Below are 16,085 nucleotides of genomic sequence, written 5' to 3' on the forward strand. Positions count from 1 at the left end.
AAGAGAAGATCTCATGCCATGTACAGCACGTGTGGAGAAGAGATGACTATGGTACTTAATTGGAATCTCCCCCTGCTACCTTTATCTCTGTCTCTGTGGTCTCTACCAAGAGTAACAAAAGCAATTTCCAGCAATAAAGCATTTGAAAATGGCATTTCATTGCAGGGAGGCATTGCAGCCTGCGGACCCGACTGCTAGCATGACACAATGATGGTGCTGCTAAGCTGCTCACACAACCTCCTGTGCCATGGAAGCCAAGATGGTGACTTTGGGCCCTGGCCCTGTCACCATCTCTGAAGTTTCCAGTCCACAGCAATTCTGCTCCTCATAAGCTAGTCTGTGATCTGCTGCCTAGTACACCCACCTCAGAGGGATCCGACTCCTCTATCAAACACAGAACTACCTGAAAAGTGTATTGACATTGTGGTTTTAAAAAAACGGTGACAAAAAGTATTCGTGTGTGGCTGATGTGCTAATGGGGCAACCAGAGCACTGGCTGGTTGGTTAGCTTTTGCCAGGGCTTCCCTGGCTGAGCCTAAACCACCCTAAGGAATTTTAATTCCTATAGCTGACAACACATTAGAAAGTGATCTCTGATTGAAGTTGTAAAGTTGAACAAGAAAATTAAATGCCAGGTTATTATTGGAAGAAAAGGCTAGAATTAGAAGAATTCTAAGAACAGAAACAGAATAAAACAAAAACCTACCAGCTCTATGCACACTATTGTCTCTAAAATTAACTGTATTTTATTATTCTCTTCATATTAATCTAACCTGTAGGAGATTCTGTTGCTTAAATTGTTTTTAATTTCTCTTTCTTGGTAGGACGGATAAGGGCATAATTTGGATTGTTAACCCCAATCTACATAATTTAAAATTGGGAATGTGCAGTGGCTTTGAACAAAGAAATAAGATCCTTTTATCCTAAGATAAAATTTCTTTTCCTTTGTATATAAAGTTATCAACAATCTGTACCTACTGAAAAAAAATGCTCTCCAAGAAACTTAATTCCTCAGTTTGATTTCTACATAATCACTCAAACTATTTTAAAATAATTTTTTTTGTGATATGTTATAATCACCAAGAGCTAAAGTCTAAAGAAAAAGAAAGCCATTTGCTTATTTCAGTATTGGTTATTAATATTCTGATTTCTAGTGGCTGCCAACAATATGGTAATCAGGTTTGTGGTGTTGAATTCTAGAGCCTGTAGGTACATTTAATTGGCTTTTTGGTTGAAATTGTACTGTTTTATTATAAAAGAACATATGCTTTCCTACATGAAGCACAGAAACGATCATTCAGTTCAGTTTATTTCAAATTCAACTACAATATATTAGAATTTAAATCAAGCTGAGTGTGTGACCCCTTCTTTCTTCCCTCTAAAAATCCATCTTGTCCACACTGAAATTATCTGACAAACACTTGGGCTACTGGGAAATCTTCTCTGAAAGAGATCAAATTGTAAATCTAGGTACATCGACAACAACATTGTGTGGCAGTGACCAAAATGTTAAAAACGGCAATTCCTGCAGAGGCTGGTCCTGGGACGTGCTCTGGACAGAATGTCACTTTGGCTGTTGAGGAGGTGGAGGCTTGGCTAGATCCCTTAAAAACAAAACCAAAGGAAGACCTCGGCACCCTTCAGCAACAGTTCACAGGGGGAAGCTGGCGTCCACCCCCTAACTGGAGAAGGTGGGAGTGAGGGGCAGGAGGTACAGAAGCTCAAGGAGAAGTAGGGAATACTTACAAGGGGGGAGGTTAGGAGAGGGGATTTGCATCTGGTATTTTTAGTTTTCGTTGACACATTTAATCAGGCCCATTTAACTCCGCTATTAAAATGAAAGCAATGCTCCTTCCCCTGAAATCTGAAACTAATAACTTTGCTTGAAATCTGAGTAAAATGTAGTACGCTTTCTTTTTTGGGGGGAAATAACTCCATTGGCCCCTTTTTGATGCTGCGTTTAAAAACATATAAGTAACTCTGGAAATTTTTCATTCCATTAGAGGAACTGCTTTGGTCACATCCGAATCAAGGGCACCTGTAAGCCAAAAATTAAATCTTAGCTAACTTAAAATTACTTTAGGCTCTGAAAACCCTTTTATATGCCAAGATGGTTCCCATAGCAGACAGCCCTGTGTTGTTTGTTTTGTGTGAAAGTGAATGATAAAAGATCCATGAAATCGACACAGAAAGCCAGAACAGCAGAAAGAACTGAGGGCTCTCCATCACTGGGGCTTCTACCCTCTGCTGACTCGCCGAACAATGGAAGCTACACATCCAACTGCAGATCTAACACAGCTGTGCATTTCATTAGATGAAGAGCACTAGTGACACAAGTAAATAATTAACTTATTCTGGTCCGCTGACTGTGCTTATGAGACCAGTCATAGCTGACAGATTTTAATACAAGTTAACACAAAGAAACCATAATGAGCTTAGAAGTTAAAACAAAATATTTAGACAGAATTTGATGATCTTGAATCTCAAATGAGACAGATGATTTTTAAAAGTTTGTATTCTACAGATTTCATTAGAGGGGAGAAAAGAGCTCTCAGTCTTCGAACCAGACTTTTCTTTTTTAAAAAGGTATTTCTTGGTTTCAGAATCATTCAAATCCTTCCTCAAAGCAAAGGGAGGTTTCTTTTCTTATTTTCAAATGAAAAATTAAAACTGTTTTCTCTAAGGATGGAGGCATAAAATCTCTCCCAATATTTAGAACTCTCGAAAGTTATGGTCATTTTCCTTTAATGCTGGTTTAAAAATGTAAATGATATGCAGTCTGCTCCAGTGTGTTAACACTCCCCTGGATCCTTGAAAAGAGGATGGACTACAAATAAACCATATCTAATGGAAGCTGTTACTGAAACAATTACCGATTCATACCTTAAATGCTTACACAGCATTTCAGATTTTAAAATAAAATTTCATCCCCTGGCTCATGCTGGTGTCTCAACCCCATTGTTTATAGCACAACCTCCTGGCAGCAAAATGCAAATACACCAGTTGAACAGGCCCGGAACATGTCATGGACTCATAGGGGCCAACAGAGAATTAAACCACAGACTACATGACAGGCCTTTTAAGAAATGAAAATAGGTAATAAGGAGAAACCAGAACACAGAATGAGCAGAATGGTTCCACAAATACCCAAAAGATAATAATGTTATTCCATCAACATCAATATTAATTTCAAATTGTAAAGGAGAATAATTTTAGGGAATCTAAAGCCACAAGTCTGACTGCCAAGCCATGCTGGAAAGGCACATCTGGGGACCCACGGTAACAGTTCTGGGTTATGTCCTAGACACTGGAGGATCTTACACCAATTTGTTATTTCTATTTCCGTGGCCTTGCAGAACAACATATAAATCATTTTAAGAATAGGTTTGCCCAGTGAAAGTTCAGTTAATCTAATGAATCATTCTTAGAAAGTATTTCTAATTATAAATAGCAAATGACTTGTTCACAAGTCATTTTTGGCTTTTTTAAAAAACTAGTTTTAGTGTAATGGATCTCTCTTAATTCAAATAGAAAAAAATAAAAAGAAAGTTAAAAAAAAAAAGAAGGAAAACCGAAAGCATTCTAGTACCGTGTCAAGACAGGAAAGGGAGTAGCAACTGGCAGAAGAAAACTGTAATGCAGTCTTTAATTCAAGAGCTGTTTTTGATGTGACTGAAGTGTGCTGAGCATTGACTAGTGAATGGTTTTGTTTTGTTGATAGCCAGGTCTCATTTGAATACCACACTCTGCTTCACTTTTTAATTGTTTCACTTTTTATTTAGCAAGTCTACCCTCCTTGTATAACCACTTTTGGATTCAGTGTAGCACTGTGAGGTTGATCTGTGTTAGGCCTCTCGCTTTTCTGAGTGGGGAGAGAGTCCTTTACCTCAGTTGCCAAGCCCACGCTGTGGGATAAGGGCTGCTTGGGGGAAAGAGGAAGAGGTTCAGGACTCCACTCCACTTGAAAGGTGTCCGATGCAGATTAAAACAACTGAATACTGAAAGTAGAAACATTTATACCACCCAACGTGACACGTTCGAATGCTCTAACTGCTGCAGAGAACACTGGCAGTGGGTTCTGCTGAAATACTACTAATTGGAGGCTAAATGATCTACTTTTACCTTCTGCAGGTACTTACCTCTGAGACAACGCTATTTATTCTGCACAGTTGAACATTGCACCAACTCTGCACATTTGAACATTGCACCAACGAAGGGTGAAATGCTGCTGTGATTTTTCTCTATCAGTCACAGTGTAAGAAAAGTGTTGGTGTTTAGTGAAAGAGTGACGCTCGGCCACGCCCAGTGCTAATGAGGTTCCTAGAGGGAGTGTGGGGGGCGGTTTCTATCTGCAGAGGGCTCATCACCTCCTGGACTCTAAGATCTAAGTAAGGCAGGCTATTGAGGAATCAGGCGACCTTAATTTGACTCTGCTGTTCAAGAGATATTGTGCTACTCTGGGCAGGGAAAGCACCACTTTCTCGGGTGAGCCTTAGTTGTTTGGTCTTTGTAATGGGAACAATTAGCACCTATCTCATGAGGCAATTGTGTGAGAAGAACAGATGAGCTAATGTCTGAGAGGCACTTTAAGGTCCTTAGAAAAAGGCAGCATTCTAAATACAAGGAATTATTATTATATAAGAAACCTAATTACTCTCAGCAGGAAGCAAACTAGCAAAGCAGAGGAGACCGGCCTAATGAATAGAAGGAGTAGCAGCAGTTGCACCAACTGGATGAAGAGGCCGAAAAGCAGCTCACTGGGGCCGGGCTATTCAGATCATCTCCCATTAGCAGGACGGTGTCCCCTACTAACTTTACAACTCACAGGGCCTGGGCTGCGGACTTCTAGGGCAAAAGAGTTGACCAAGTGAGGGAAGCAGGGCTGAGTGGCAGGGGTAAGCCATGGAGATGCTTTCCAGTTTGACTGTCTGCATCAAGGAAGAAATGGTTTTGCTTTGAATGAACTTATCTCGATTAGCCTTCCTATATTCAGAAATGTAAATCTCTAAATCAAAACGGGAAGGCTAACACAGGTGGCTCCTCCTTTCTTCCCTCCATCCTTTCCAGTTATTGAATTAACCTCCTTTTATTTTCCACACCAGCACCTTAAATAATCCCCAGGGGGAGGAGAGAAGACAAAAACTGTTGAATCATATGAGCTTTGTTTTGTCGTTGAATCACTTCCAGATCTATCACATCTCTTGCCATATCCCAGTTGACATAATTTTAATTCGGCTCTTCCTTACATGTTAACAGATAAATAATGCATAAGAAAACTTGATTAGCTTTCTTATTAAAACATCACTCTAAATGAGAGGAGGCGCTAGAAGACAATACAGTTTTTACACGGCTTTCCCATGAGCAGTTGAATGGTTTGATGTGATAAATTTGCATAGTCTGAAGCACACAAAGGGCTGATTAATTGAAACCCTTACAATGCTTCTGGAAGCAGCTATTGTAAAACAATAACCATAGGAACTTTACAAAATACACACGGCTGAATGTGTCAAGAGCTTAATAAAATGTGTTGAGGCTACACTATTTGGAAACAGAATTGGAGATTTTTATTCTGGGCCATAAAACACTAAACACCCTAATTTCAAAGCTTTAGTTGGGTATTTACTGAAAGGTCAGAGGGTTACTGGCTAGCTACCGAAGACCAAAATTTGTTCTTAAAAAAGTAAATCAAATAAAAACTTCTTACAATTAAGGGGTCCATGTGGACTAAATAATCCTGATTTCCAACATTAAAGAGTTCCCAGATTTTGTTTTTGGACCAAAATTCTGAAGGGTCACTTGGCATCCTACACCTCGTCCTGTCCCGGGGCTCCCCCACTGTTAGCTCCATCGGCCCCCTTCTCCCCTCCCACTTAGAATCTTTCATTCAAGCAGGATCAAGCAAAGTAGGGAGCCAAAGACATCCAGACTTTGAAGCTTCAGGCGAGCAGAGAGGATTTTAGGCAGCCTCAAGTGCCACATGTGTACAAGGTGCTGTTAGTATGATTATTATTTTCAATCAGAGTCTTTTCACCCTCTCAATATTAGGAAACAGAATCCAGAAAAAGGAAATACAGGAATACCTGGAAAAAGCAAGGTTTTTAACCAAAGCTGGTTTAACGAATGAACTTTCAGTTTTTCTGCCACACAGAATTGGCGTTTTCTTACTTACCGAAGCCTCTTTATACCAACCATGTAAGGATTCTGTAATGTGCTGGAAAGTCAGTGTACTTTTTCTTTTCTCCTAATAAACACTCAACCAAAACCGTAATACATTAATTCAGCAAGGTGTGGAATAACTTTTATTCACACGCCACAGAAGTAAGTAGCCTTCGAACGAACTGCCATTGACAGGAGAGGGTCAAAGAAGAATCTTCTAAACCATTTTATCCCTAAATACATGATCTTTATTAACCAAAGATATTCGGAGCCGGTCCATGAAAACACTGTATTTTGACAAGACTATACTTCTATTTTAAAACAAAAGTCAGCGTCACTCTGTTTAAACTGGCTGTCTGAGGATTTACGGGGAGACTCTGAGGAGCATAGGCCTTTATCTCAGATTTGCAGTTATTAAAAAGCTTCTGTTTGCCAGGACAAACATTCTTGCTCAAATACAGTTTTTCCTCTCCTTAGGAGTACTATTTGGTATTGCTGCCCGATTCTGTGATCTACAGGACCTTTGTTGGAGGTGCTAATCCTTTTTCACATGAGAGACTGAGAAATGTGCTTTCAGGGAAGTGATATATTGCTTTTTTTCCCCCCACATCAAAGGAGTCCACTTTTTCCTCCCTCCTTGTGAATGGCAGCAAAAGTAGGAGGAAATCTGGAAATATAGTAATTTGGTTTGTCTGCACACTGAAAGGAAACTTGGGAACTCCTCTGGCCAACAGATAATTTCTGTCAAAAATTCCTTTTTTTAAAAAGGAGCAGGAATCTGCTCACCCTTCTCATAAATGAAATAACCATCAGAAAAAGCAAGGCTCAAGATAATAAATGTTTAGGGGCTCCTGTTAGGGTGGCTCAGTCGGTTAAGTGTCTGCCTTTGGCTCAGGTCGTGATTCAGGGTCCTGGGATCGAGCCCCAGTCTCCCTGCTCAGTGGGGAGCCTGCTTCTTCCTCTCTTCCCTGGCTGTGTTCTCTCTTGCTATCTCTGTTTCTCAAACAAATAAATAAAATCTTAAAAACAAAAACAAAAAAAAAGAAATAACATTTGCTTTTGATGAGTTCCCTTCAGGAAGAACTTACACCAAAGCTTGAGACGCTTAAACACATAATTTTTTTTAAAAGATTTTATTTATTTATTCATGAGAGACACAGAGAGAGAGACAGAGACAGAGACATAGGGAGACAGAGGGAGAAGCAGGCTCCATTCAGGGAGCCTGATGTGGGACTCAATCCCGGGTCTCCAGGGTCACACCCTGGGCTGAAGGCAGAGCTAAACCACTGAGCCACCCGGGCTGCCCATAAACACGTAATTTTGATTTTAATAAAGTCATATTTCAAACAGAACTCTAATCACATTATATGCGCATGTCTTTTTCTATCTTCAGCTCTGTGTACAAACTAAGGAAGATTATGAAGAGAAAACATGAACATTCTAGGCTCACATACTGCTCTACTTTCCCCCATTCGCAGCCTCACTGTGCCCATATCACAGGTCCTTCTAAGGTACTCAGAGGTCTGGAACATAGGAAAAGAGAATAAGATCTCAGGGTTTTAACACTTCTCCCCAGTGGAGATTGAAACACACTAAACAAAGCTTTTCTTGCTTTGTAAACAAACATAACAAATTCACAATTTTGATGTATGGGAAGTATTCTGGGTTCTACCAAAGGATGAACAGCTCTAGAGATTCTTTTTTTTTTTTTTTTTTTTTTTTTTTAGCTCTAGAGATTCTTGATTAAAGGCCCAGCTCTTCTGGGGGGAGCTGATGCAGTGGCAGTTAGTGATGAGATACCTAATAGGCCTTGCAAAGACCCAAAGTAGGGCTGTATTTCATTAAAATTCTTTGAATTTCTCATTAGAAGACTACTGGAATTCCCTTATCTAAAAAGTGTGCTGTGAGTCAATCCTGCCTCCCGCTCAAGCTGGAGTAGTCTCTGTGTTGTGATACCCACTTCTTCATGAAGCACTTCCTTCCTCCTCCACACTGGACTCTCTGCTTAGTGCTCCTCGATATGAGGCCACAGAGGGCAGCGCTGCTTACCACACTGTCACATTTGTAACAGCTCCTGCTCAAACATTTCCATTGTTCAGTCGGCCTTCTCCGATCACTTACCTCCCTGACTGCCTACCCACAGCACTGGTGCTGGCTCCCACTACTTGGTGTTGAGTTCACCCCTGCTCTGTCCCCTTCCACCTGCCTCCTAGGCTGTTACGACACATAAATAGAATGGCCATGTAGCCTCCGCTTCACATTTGTTTCACTGAGCTACTAAAGACCTCACCACCTTTGAACTGATCAGGCCTAGAGCAGGATAGACACTCATGTTCTGTGAAACTAGATTTTGAAGCCTCCTCTAATTGCTGAAGAGGATATTTTAAGAAGCCTTAGGGGCAGAAAATGCAATCTACACACTACAGGTGTACCAAAAGAATCCTTGCTCACAATAGCTTCGTCAAAGTAAACTACTAACAAAGGACAACAATCGGGCAATCTGTAGGGCCACACTGCTTTCTGAACACCAAAGATAACAAATATAATGCTCTAAATGCAAGATGAGGGGCACCTGGGTGGTTCAGTTGTTAAGCATCTGCCTTCGGCTCAGGGCGTGATCCCAAGGTCCAGGGACTGAGTCCCAAATCAGGGCTCCTGCAGGGAGCCTGTGTCTGTGTCTCTGCCTCTCTCTGTGTGTCTCTCATGGATAAATAAATAAATAAGATCTCTTAAAAAAATTCAGGATGAAAAAATAAATAGGCATAAAGATACATTAAATTAAAATGATCTTCACATTGTCTCCTAGAACGTATGTACATGTCAAGTTGCAGGACAAAATACCTACGAAGGACAAAATACTATTTCCAGACAATCCTGCCTTCTGAGAGTGGAAACAAAGTCCAGCTAACACTGCTCTTACTCTGGCACATGTCTGGGCCAAAAAGAGAAACAAATCACTGCAGGAATCATGGTATGACACATATACCCTGCAGACTCCCAGCACTGGGGAACTTTTGCTGGTTCATTTCATAACGACCATGGAGAGAATGGCTGAGACTGGGAACTGCCTTCTCCATCCCTTTCACATCCCACTGGCTAACATGCAGCTCTTCCAGGGCCCCACATGAAGGGAATGGGTTGTGTGGTCCCTTACAGATGCCACCAGCTGTGCCCGCTGCATGCGAATGTTCCAAACCAGCTGTCCTCACTGGCTCCATCACAGCTAGCCAGAGGAATCAGGAGAATGGTCAAAGCTGAGGGCTCAATAATTTACTTCCTTTCATATTTGCTCAAATTCTTGATAGAATTTTAACCAAGGCCATGAAAGCCTGGCAGAGGACTGATTAAAGAAGGGAATGGGGACAGTATTTTTCAAGGAGTTGATTCTACAAGGGAAGGGATCCCAGAAAAACACAGCTTTCTGCTAGGAGTAGCTCTTAACATGGGGGTTTGGCAGGTATTTCTTGAACAAAGTACATGAGGATGAGTATTTCCTCCAGATTGGTGGCAGAGAAAAACCATGTAAACCTGCTTATCCAAGAATGGGAATTTTGAAAAATGACCACCTTGAGTACGAGATATAGGAAAGATGTAAGAAATATCTTTTTTTAAAAAGATTTATTTATTCATGATAGACATAGAGAGAGCGAGAGGCAGAGACACAGGAGGAAGGAGAAGCAGGCTCTACACCGGGAGCCCGACGCGGGACTTGATCCCGGGACTCCAGGACCGTGCCCTGGGCCAAAGGAAGGCGCTAAACCGCTGAGCCACCCAGGGATCCCAAGAAATACCTTATATCCCTGGGTTCCCAGGGAATATGGCAATCTTAGGGAAGAGTGATAGTGGGCTACCAGGAGAGACAAGAACCACCTTTAACAAGACTGAACAGAATGGGAAATGTACTGATATCAAAACTCTGGATTTGAATCTTGCCTCTGCCAGCACTGAGGTAGTATAGGCAAGTTATCCATCACCTTTCTGAGCCTCAACGTTCTGGTTCTACAGAGTAGGAGTACCAATACCAATTAGTCTGCAGAGGTTAAGGATGGAATGAAAATGCTTGTAAATTATTAATAATGCAGAAGGTAAAAGCTATAAATTTACACACGCACGACTCCCACATTGTATCTGCAGATTTAACCTCTCCCTAGAGCTCCAGACTCTACATCCAAATGCCCACGAAATATCTTCACTTGGGAGTCTCCTGGGCGTCTCAGACCTGAGGTCCCAACTCTCAACCCCTGCCCCTGCCTAACTCTGAATGCCCCCTCCCCAGTCCTCCCTTGCTTGGTAAACAGCATCCAGCAGCTGCTCAGGCCTCATCCTGGCCTTCAGTTCCTGCCCTTCCTCCCCCAAAACCTTGGCCAGCAGCAAGTCTTGCCGGCCAGACCTCCTGAGCACACCCCGAGTCCATCACTTCCCTCCATTTCTCCAGCACTCCTCCCAAGCACCCACTGCCATCCTCTTTGCCTGGACCACCTGACAGTCACCCTGCTTCCTTCCTTGTTCCCCTCTAACCTGCTCTCCACAGGAATCCAGGGTGATCTCTGAAACTGGAATTCAGATCTCCTTGTGCCTTTCTTAGACTCGTCACCCAACAGCCCTCGGGGCTCCCAGCGTATTTCAAACAAGTCTCTGTGGGATGCCCCTCTTGCTTCTCTTACATTGTGTGCTTCTCCACAGGCCACACAGGCCAGAACGGCCTTCATTCAGTCCCTTGAATATGCCAAGATCGCTCATGCTTCAGGGCTTTTCGACTTAATTGTTCCAGGCTTCTGCTTGTCTGGCTCCTTCTCTTCCTTCAATCTTGGCTCAAATATCACTTCCTCCAAGATGCATGCCATTCTTGATCACCAATCTAAAGTGCACCCCACTCACCCTCAAATCAGTCACTCTCCCACGTCATCTTCCATTCACAGCACTTAACAGTATCTCAAATGATCGTGTTCATATTTTTATTTCTTTTCTGTTTCCTCCTCCAGGAAAACATCAGCTCCAGAAGAGCTGAGACCCTGTCAGTCCTGTTTAACCACTGTGAGTCCAGGATCTAGAACAGTGCCTGTCTGGTACACAGTGAAAGCTTGATAAACAGATGAGTTAATGACATAAGCACTCAGCACAATCTTCTATGCCTCAAGTTCAATGAGACAAAGCTGCTTTGTGACTGGTGCCATCATTTACCAAGCTTAAAACCAGGCATGGGGCCTCCTTCCTCTCCTTGTTGCTGTTGGTCAACAAGCCCCACTGACTTGCCTGCATCCACATCACCCAGCCTCCGACATTCCTTTCCTGCCTGGTGTGCATGAGACCAGGGAGGGACCTACCAGCGGCAGCTCACCTTTGCTGACTGCACCAAACACCGGGTTCACTGGTTTACACACATTAATTTCTTCAATTCCAGTGACAACTCCTAGGACACAGTCTCCATTTTAGAGACAAGGAGATCAAGGCACAAAGAGATAAAACAGCTCAAGGCACAAAGAGATAAAACAGCTCACTTGGTTAGGGTTCAAGACCTTTACCTCTTTGCTCTACCTTTTCCCAACCTGAAGGCCTTCCTTCGATGCTGTATAGAGAGTGGCCATGAAGAAAAGGGGAAGGTGTCTGCCTACCCACACAGGACAGGGCAAGATGGGTATAGCCTAGAGAGAAGTACATGCAGGCTCAGGGAACCATCAGTATGGTGCCATCATGGAGCACGTTGCCTTGGAGAACAGTAGGGCCTTCCCCACACAGCCCACACACAAAGTGGAAAACCACTTGCCAAAGATGAGCTAGAAGAATTCTTACTCCAGGAAGATGGATCTAGACAAGGCTACTAAAAGGTCTTTTCAAACTTGGAAGATTTTATTCCCATCCACAAATAACTCCAAACCTGTCACTACTGGTCTTTCTCACGTTATTTAGCCTGTGACCACACAGGATTTTCTTGCTTCAACTGCAGAGTCAACTCTTCCTGGATATTAGCAGAGGGGGGAATTTCCCTTCTAGCTCCTGGGAGCCCAACAGAGTTTTGAGTCCACCGTAGTGACTTAAATATGACCACACAGATTTCTCTAGGGCAGTCAAGGCACATTCCCAGTGGTGGCCAGGGTGAGCATTTGTATTCAGGCACCTGGCTGGAAATGCTCCAGGGGTCTTGTGATCTCAGTTAGGCCTCGGGTGCTAGCAGTCTTGAGTGGTGATGCTCCTGGTACCAGCCAGACAAAGATAACACATCCCATTTCACATATTTACTAGGAAGAATAAATTACACTCATTGGGAAGATGATGAATTTAGCTTATTATGTCTATACATTTCAGATACTCAATAAATTATCTACATATTGACAGGATACTATATTATACACAAAGTGTTGTGCTGGGTGCTCTGGAGGTTAAATAAATTTGCAGGGTGTGTTTCCTATCCTCAGTGAACTTAAAACATACTTCCTGAAGTTACCCAACATGGTATTCTGGATATTTAACCACATATATGATTATTTTAACAGAATCACTGCTATTTTGAATCTTCACAATTTTATTTGTAATTAAAAAGAACTTGAAAAAACAGGCATCTGCTAGTGTCATGCCTCTTGTTTCAGATGAGTAACATTCATGGGAAGGAACGAAATGGCAGACCTGAGCTACAATTATGACCCAGGAGAAAGATGAGATATTCTCAGATAATTAAGAATTGACCGAATGTGAGTAATATTCTTATAATAATGGTTACATTTAGGTCAAAATCCTGAGTGTGTGAGCTTTAAATGTTTGTAAGTTAGTTTTCAATCTTAGAAATGATTAAAATATCCAATAAAAACATGAAGCCTTAGAGGCAAGGCTCTGGTCATTAGACAAAAGTTTGGTGTGCTAAATACCCTCTTACCTTTGGTTAATTTAGAAATAATAAATTTAACTTCAGTTCTACAAATTGTAGTAAAAAACCACCGAGCACACAAACACTCTTGTGCTGGAGCGCAGAGGGGTTCCCAGTAAATATGGCTGTTGAAACATGTATGTTTAGTTCTTCCTTCTGCAAACCTAACATTAGAGTTGAAAAAAAATTAAGGTATAAACCTACAAGAAAAAGAACTGGCAGAGGTAATGGTAGAGTTGGGAAGGCTGCAGAGTAAAGGTAAGTGGCTTAACAGAAGGAGAAAGGTAAAGCCCAGTACCCTCAGGTCACTGCATGAAGCAGTGACCTGGCCCAGCCCTCTCCTCAGCTCGGTGGAAGGTCAGGAAGCAGAGGCGCAAAGTATGATGATAAGCAGGATAAAGTGTGGGGCTGTTATCCCAGCCCTCAGCAAGTCTAATGGGTGCTAATTCTAGAGTATGTCCAGACTGATCCTTTCTCATGGTTTCCCCACTGTCATTCTTTTCCCGCTCCTCACTGACTCGCACTCAGGTTCCTGTAAAAGCATCTGGCTGGTACTGTGCCTCTCCCTTGGCCTCCAGTCTGTTTTCATCACTGTAGCCAGAGTAAGTCAGATCATTTCTCTCGTCTGCTCAGACTCTTCCAGCAGCTCTCCATCTGACACAGAGGAAAAGCCCAAGTTCACGAGTGGCTTTGACAACTCAGCACTCACCCCTCTGCTCCCGTCATACTGGCCTCCAGCCCTCCTGGATGGTTCTCCAGCTCCATCGCTCGTGGCATGCCCTCAGGCCTTCCTTTTGTCTCTAGTGCCAGGGAGGGTTGACTACTCCATTATTTCTCTCAATGCCACCTTTTCAAGAAGGTATAGCTCCTCAGCCATTTTACCCAAAATTTCAACTACTGACCATATGCCTTCCCCTCACATGCTTCCTATTCTCCCCTTTTGTTTTATTTCAAAATGTATCATTATCTCTTTTGCCCACAAGTAAACCCCATGAGGACTGGAATTTTGTCTGGTTTGTTCACTGCTTATTACAAGGGCTTAGAATACTATCAGACACTTAGAAGACACTTAACAAACATCTGTAAAGATAAATGTTTGAATAAGAAATCATCGACCCCTGACTTTCCATTCCCTACCCTGTATAGCCAGGAAACTACACTTTTCCCCCAGCCCTTGCTTGAGAAACTGAACCACAATGACCTGACACCCCAGGGTAGCAAGCACAACAGATGGTGGCATGAGGAACCAGCCTGACACAGCGGAATTAAATCAAAGTCCGTGCAGTAAACAGTGGGCCCCAGCTCCCTGTCCCCTACCTGGCTCCCTGAAGGCCAGCTGGTAGTCTTAAATACTGTCCCTTAAATACTCCAATGTTTCAGCAAAAGTTAGAAAGATCCTAATATGTAGACTAGCACCAGCAATAACTGTAGCTCATGGCCTGATCCCCCTACAGTGATGTCCACCAGTCAACCAATTCTATTCCTAGGCCATAAAGCTTCCAAAGGCTTTTTAGGGTTCACAGGTATACCAGGAAAGTTCCCAGCAATGACAAATCAGACCCTAAAACACACAGGAAGGGAAGAAACTGCTGAAGGAATACAGACGATTAGGAATACAAGAAAGCTAAAAAGAAAACAACACCTAAAAAACTAAAACTAAAGATGAAAATAATACTAAAAATATACACTCATAGTTATAAAAAAGACTACAAATACAAATTTTTAATTATAAATTGAAACATAATAGGTTAAAAAAATCTGGAAAATAAAAGTCAGTCAAATCTCCTACAAAAAAAAAAAAAAAAAAGAAGAGAAGGAAATGGGCAATGAGGGTACAAAGAACATGACAGAGATTATCAATAAAGTAATATAAGAAAGTGTCTGAAAATGGAAGGAACTTGAACTTCCAGAAAAGAAGGTACCTGATTTCCTGGGACAAGGAATGAAAATTCAAAAATTCTAAGAATAGAAGAAGGATAGTAAAAGCTTCAGAGGGAGGAGGAGGGAAGTGAGGAAAGGAGGGAAAGAGTGAAACAAGGTGTACATGCTCACACACATAACAGATTAGGAAGAATGATGCAACATGGAATCCAGATGGTGATGCAGCAATGTCATCAGAACCCTTAGAGAAAAGAACTTTTCAATCTAGAATTCTATAATCAGAGTATAAATCACGTATGAGGATACAACATGTTCAGATGTACATGATCTTACAAAGTTACTTCTTGTGCATCCTTTCTCAGCAACTTAATGAATAGACTATTCCATTGTTGCACGGTGTGGGGAGTGAGGATAGCATTGGATGAGCCATGAAATGGGGGTTCAAATGGGAATTTCATAAATGACTACTGCTGAGCAGATCTCGAGTGTTTTATGAACTGTGTCCCTCACCCCCAGATTCCTATGTTCAAGTCCTAACCCCCAGAGGACCTCAGAATGTGACTCTATTTGGGGACAGCTTCTTTAAAGAGGTAATTAAGGCTAACTGAGGTCACAGCGTGGGCCCTAACCCAATGTGGCTGGCATCCTTGTAAAAAGAGGGAGAGGCGTCAGGGTGCAGGTGCACAGGGAAAAGACCCTGTGAGGACACTGGGACCAACTGGCTGCCTGCAAGCCACAGAAAGAGGTCTAAGGAGAAGCCAAAGCTGCCACTACCCTGACCTCAGACTTCAGCCTCCAGAACCTTATAGAACAAATTTCTGTTGTTGAAGCCCTCAGCCTGTGGTATCTGGTTACAGCAGACTCACGCAGAGCATGTTCTCACCTTTCTTGAAAACGTTCTGCAGCACACAGTGGAAGCCACTCTGGGCCCTGGCTGAGGCAGGCTCTGCTCAGCACTCCAGTAGCCAGTGGGGATCAATCCTTAACACACTGGCTGGGAAGCTAGGGCTCAGTGTGGATAGGAAGAATGGAGGCGCTATAGAGGAGGTCTTTTGTTGAGGGGGAAATGGTCCTAATAGACTACTGATCATGTGGGAAATTGTGTTGAGAGGCTGTTGATGGTACCAAAGAATGGTAACAGGAATAAGAAAATGAAGCAAATTTTTAAAATGAGGTAATCATTAACTTC

At 42.3% G+C, this 16,085-nt stretch overlaps 1 protein-coding gene and 1 long non-coding RNA gene across 4 annotated transcripts in view; both read right to left on the reverse strand.

Annotated features, from left to right (window-relative positions):
- On the reverse strand, positions 1-15,072 carry LOC119873647. Its single transcript, XR_005365691.1, has 3 exons — positions 14,938-15,072; positions 13,025-13,179; positions 1-4,241 (listed from the first exon to the last, which is right to left on the reverse strand). It is a non-coding gene; the product is annotated as an uncharacterized LOC119873647 (long non-coding RNA).
- Positions 1-16,085, reverse strand: part of POLR3B (RNA polymerase III subunit B) — a 107,401-nt gene that overhangs the window by 12,726 nt on the left and 78,590 nt on the right. The window lies entirely within an intron of this gene.

Source organism: Canis lupus, chromosome 10, assembly GCF_011100685.1.
Source record: "Canis lupus familiaris isolate Mischka breed German Shepherd chromosome 10, alternate assembly UU_Cfam_GSD_1.0, whole genome shotgun sequence".
NCBI lineage: Eukaryota > Metazoa > Chordata > Mammalia > Carnivora > Canidae > Canis > Canis lupus.